Below are 6,061 nucleotides of genomic sequence, written 5' to 3' on the forward strand. Positions count from 1 at the left end.
ATCTACTCCTGAAATTCCTTTCTGCGAGGAAGACACGTGCCTATATACTCTGGGTAAGGCCTAGAACTGACTCTTCTTTTCTGCAAAGAGCAAATACTCCCTCCATCCTGAGGCCTGGTCTTCCCAGCTGGTCCCCGGGTGGCAGAGGTGGATCAGGAGAAAGTGATCTTCTCTGCCAACTTCAATCTGTGACACGAGTACCTCATGCACATTGCTGACAAAAGCTAACACTGTCAGATGGCAGATTACAGGACTAGCTCCAATGTCAAACAGCATGACACTACAGGAGAGACTCAGTAGAGGCTGTTAGTTGATAGGAGGTGTCGCTTTGTCCACTTAGTCTCTACACACATTATTTACATGCATTTTAATTTCATACAGACCTTACATTTTCCATGGTTCTGCGTTTTGGTACTGGCTTTGTGCCAGGCTTTTTATTTTATTTTGTTTGTTGGTTTGTGGGTGCTGGCAATCAAATCCTAGGTCTCATACATTCAAGACAAGCACTCTACCACTGACTTACATCCCTGACTTCAAACACTATATTTTCAACCATCAAGACAAAGCTTACCTTACAGTGAAACATTTCTCATCTGACAGAGTCCTTGCCTTGCACAGAGTCAACCCAAGTTCCATCCCCAGCACCTGGTATGGTCTCCTGAGCACCACCAAAGGTGATTCCTGAGCCCATGAGCACAGAGTCCTGTACATTGCTAAGTGTGGTACAAAAGCAAACAAAACAAACTTCTCACACATTCCCAATAATGAGAAGACACACAGTCTCAGTCAAGGTAACCAACCAAAAAAACTGCTATTTGCTCCTCAAATTCAGTCACAGTCTTTTTATCTGAGAGCCTAGCAAGCTCCCAGTGGCGTATTTGATATGCCAAAAACAGTAACAAGTCTCACAAGGAGACATTACTGGTGCCTGCTCAAGCAAATTGATGAACAATGGGAGGAAGGTGCTACAGTGCTATTACGTAAAAACAATATTTTAAAGTCAGAGAAATAGTACAGGATTAAGGCCTTTGCCTGCCAAAAGGCTGATCATATTTAGATTCTCCAACTGAGCACTGTTTGAAGTGACACTTGAGCACAGAGACAGAAGTAAGCCTTAGTGGTACTGGAAAAGGCCTAAATCTCTCCCCCAAGAAAAACAATTTATAAATATTATTATGAAAGTCATAAATGTTACTGTTAAAATTATAAACACTATCAATGAAAGAAAGGAAAAATTCAGTAAACATATACAGATAAATACACACATAAAAAGGAGAAAATGCAATTATCACTTTGCTTTTTCATACAATATCCAAAGCCCCAGGTCATGATCAATATACAGCAGGTTATTATTCCCTATATGGCAGAGAGAACATACCTTCAGTAAACATTTCTGAAGATATGAGTCTTCAAAAGCTCCCTTTGTTCCCTGTTCACTTTTACTTGGAATTACAAAGCATTCTGCAATTTACTCTGCACCTCAGAATTCTCTTAGTGTGGGGCTGAATTGATAGTACAACAGCTAAAACACTTACCTTGCACACATCCAGCCAGGTTTAATCCCTGGCATCCCATATAGTAGCCTGAACCACGTCATATCTGATGTCTGAACATAAGAGCCAACAAGAGCAAGCCCTGAGAATAGCCAGGTGTGACCCAAAGAAACAAACAAAATTCTCCTAGTCACATCTTCATTTGGTAGCCATTCTCCTTACATCTAATGTTAACATTATTTTTGTTCATGGGAAACCTTATCCTGCACCTGAATCCATAAATCAACAAGGCATGAGTATTTTATGTTAATAAAAATTACGACCATTGGAAAAATAGATGTTTCTATCCTTCCAGAATAGAAAATAGAGAAAAATATGAGGTCCTTCTTCTATAAAAGATCCATTTATTATACAGTCCCTAGAAAAACTGAATGGCCAACTTTTCTAGGCAGACCCCAAATCCCAAATACACAGCTGAGGACCCACACTTGGTCTCTGTTTCTCCTAAAAAATTCAAGCTGGACAGAGTCAACTTCCTTTTATTCTTTTTTTTATGTAGGAGTACTGCTATTTATTCAGACACTGATTAGCTGATTGAATTGTGCATGAACTACCCCTTAATTTTTTTCATTTTTTATAATTTTATTTATTGAATCACCATGAGAGCAGTTAAAAAGCTTTCGGGTCTAAGTCTCGGTCATACAATGAAACACCCGTACCTTCACCAGTGACCATTCTCCACCACCAAAAAACCCAGTATACCCCCATCCCACACCCTCCCCCTACCTGTGGGGCAGATGATTTCCACATTACTCTCTCTCTACTTTGATCACATTCAATATTTCTTTTTTTTTAATTTTTTTTATTAGTGAAATACCATGAGGTACAGTTGTAGATTTACAATTTTTTGTGCTTGGGTTTGATTATACAATGATCAGATACCCATCCCTCCACCAGTACCCATTTTCCACCACCATGGATAATATCCCCCCCACCCCCATCCCCCCATCCCCCCCTGCCTCTGTGGCAGGGCAATCCCCTGTGTTCTCTCTCTCCTTTTGGGTGTTGTGGTCTGCAAAAGAGGCATTGAGTGGCAAACATGTTCAGTCCATAGTCCACTTTCGACATGCATCTCCCCTCCTGGGAGGATCCTCCAAACACCCTTTATTTGGTGTTCCCTTCTCTATCTGAGCTGCCCTTTCCTCTAGAATGCCCGACTGGCCACTAAGCTATGGAGTAATCCTCCTGGTGCTGATCTCAGCTATTCTTGGGTATTAATCTCATATTTTGTTACTTTATATCCCCCAGATGAATGCAATCTTTCTATGTCTATCCCTCTCTCTCTGACTCATTTCGCTTAGCATGATACTTTCCATGTTGTACCACTTGTATGTAAATTTCATGACTTCATCTTTTCTAACAGCTACATAGTACTCCATTGTGTAGATGTAACAAGGTTTCTTTAACCAGTCATCTGTTCTTGGGCATTCAGGTTTTTTTCCAGTTTCTGGCTATTGTAAAGAGTGCTGCAATGAACAAACAAGTGCAGATGTCACTTCGACTATACATTTTTGCCTCTCTGGGAGATATTCCCAGGAGTGATATTGCTGGGTCAAATGGGAGCTCAATTTCTAATTTTTTGAGAATCATCCATACTGTTTTCCAGAAGGGCTGAACTAGTCGACATTACCACCAACAGTGAAGGAGTGTCCCTTTCTCACCACATCCGCGCCAGCATCGGTTGCTTTTGTTCTTTTGAATGTGGGCCAGTCTCTGAGGTGTGAGATGGTATCTCATTGTGGTTTTGATCTGCATCTCCCTGATGATTAATGATGTAGAGCATTTTCTTATGTGCTTTTTTGCCATTCGGATTTCTTCTTTGAGAAAGTTTCTGTTCATTTCATTGCCCCATTTTTGGATGGGGTTGGATGTTTTCTTCTTGTGGAGTTTAACCAGTATTTTGTATATCCTGGATATCAACCCCTTGTCAGATGTGTATTCGGCGAATATCCTTTCCCATTCTGTAGACTGTCTTTGTATTTTGGTCACTGTTTCTTTGGAGGTGCAGAAACTTCTTAGTTTAAGATAGTCCCATTTATCTATCTCTGTTTTCACTTGCTCAGACAGTGGCGTGGCATCTTTGAAGATACCATTAGCTTCAATGTCATGGAGGGTTTTGCCAACTTTGTCTTCAGTGTACCTTATGGTTTCTGGTCTGATGTTGAGGTCTTTAATCCATTTTGATCTTACTTTTGTACATGGTGTTAGGCAGAGTTCTGAGCCCATTTTTTTGCATGTAGCCGTCCAGTGATGCCAGCACAATTTGTTAAAGAGGCTTTCCTTACTCCACTTCACATTACTTGCACCTTTATCAAAGATTAGATGATCATATGATTGAGGGGAGATGTCAGTGTATTCAACCCTGTTCCATTGGTCTGCAGTTCTGCCTTTGTTCCAGTACCATGCTGTTTTAATTATTACTGCTTTGTAGTACAGTTTGAAGTTTGGGAGGTTGATTCCTCCCATTTTCTTTTTCCCAATAATTGCTTTAGCTATTCGTGGGGGCTTATTGTTCTATATAAATTTCAGGAGTGTTTGCTCCATTTCTTTGAAGAATGTCATGGGTATCCTTATAGGGATTGCATTGAATTTATACAATGCTTTCAGTAGTATTGCCATTTTGACAATGTTAAGTCTCCCGACCCATGAGCAGGGGATATCTTTCCATTTCCTCATGTCCTCTTTTATTTCCTGAAGTAGTGTTTTGTAGTTTTCTTTGTACAGGTCCTTTACTTCCTTAGTTAAGCTGATTCCTAATACTTGATTTTCTGGGGCACAATTGTGAATGGGATTGTTTTTTTCATGTTGCTTTCTTCTCTCTCACTGTTTGCATATAGGAAAGCCATGGACTTTTGGGTATTGATTTTATAGTCTGCAACTTTACTATACGAGTCTATTGTTTCTAGGAGTTTTTTGGTGGAGGTTATTGGATTCTCTAAGTATAGTATCATATCATCTGCGAATAGTGAGAGCTTGATTTCTTCCTTTCCTACCTGAATGCCCTTAATATCTTTTTCTTGCCTAATCGCTATTGCAAGTACTTTCAGTACTATATTGAACAGCAGTGGAGAGAGTGGGCATCACATTCAATATTTCGACACCAAACACACCATTATTACTTGCTATTTTACCCCAACACCCAGATCTGCTGAAAAGGCAACAGTAGACATTTTGTGTTCTATTGCTGGTTATGAATAATATATGATGTCGCGTGGCTGCAGTAGAGCCATGTGATTTTGAAATTCCGAAATTTTAACACTTAAATCTGGAGGGATTTCTGCCAAAAGCCACTGGTTTCAAGATTTGCTCCTGAGTCTCTGGGATCATGGCCATTGAGCAGCTTGTTCAGGAGCCAGAGAAGCCGTTCGTGGGCGATGACTTGGGGTCTTGTTCAGACGGGAAGACCAGGACCGGCTCTACCCCCATCCTGTGAGACCCAAAAAGTTTCATCTCTGCGGGCCCAAGCCTGACTGTCCAATGGCCTCTGGATGATGACGGCCACGGAGCCGCCAGGGGGAAGCAGGCAGAGGGATAGCACCCTTTCCCCCCTGGCATGGCCCAGCAACAGTAACCTACTGTGGGGACCGGCCACACTTCTTCCAAAAGCCGCTGGGTTTCAAGATTTGTTTCTGAGTCTCTAGGATCATGACCATTAAGCAGCTTGATCAGGAGCCAGAGAGGCCGTTCGGGGCGATGACTTGGGGTCTCATTGGGGTGGGGAGGACAGGTCCGACTCCCCTCACATCTCGTGAGGCCCTGCATGTCTCATCACTGGGAGCCCAAACCTGACTGTCCAGTGGCTTCTGAAGGATGGTGGCCACCGGGCTGTCCAGGGGAACAGGCTAAGGCACGAAACCTATTCCCACCTGGGTTGGCCCAGCACCGGTAACCTACTGCAGGGACCAGACGCATTTTTGACAAAAGCTGTTGGGCTTCGAGATTTGTTTCTGAGTCTCTGGGATCATGGCCATTAAGCAGTTCAATCAGGAACAAGAGAGGCCATGCCTCTAATTATATAGCTGAGCTGAAGGTGGTTTGTGGGTGTGTTTCCCACATACGTAACTTTTGACCATTTACTTTCTTGGTAAAGTTTGCCCCAAGTTTTTGGGGTCTGGCCAAAGGCACAGCAGCAATTTTGGGGTATCTGGAAGTCTGAAGGCGCCATGAGGCTGCTGATGCACTCGCCTCACAGGTACAGATTGACCTGCTGGCAGCACCGTACCCCCCCCCCCCAACTTCCTTTTATTCTGAGGATTAATTCAGAACTCATATATTTGTCCAAAGGTATAAAATTCCCGTACCTATTTTCATTAACAAAAAAAATTATCTCATGATAGTACATTAGGTAGTGCATTTGCCTTGCATATGGCCAACCAGGGTTCAATCCCTGGAATCCCAATGATCCCAGGATAATTTCTGGGTGCAGAGCCAGGAGTAACCCCTGAGCATCTCTGGGTTTGCCCCAAAAAGGAAAAAAATCTTTGCTAGTAAAGTCTTCATCCAAAGCA

This window comes from Sorex fumeus, unplaced genomic scaffold (assembly GCF_029834395.1).
Source record: "Sorex fumeus unplaced genomic scaffold, SorFum_2.1 ptg000063l, whole genome shotgun sequence".
NCBI lineage: Eukaryota > Metazoa > Chordata > Mammalia > Eulipotyphla > Soricidae > Sorex > Sorex fumeus.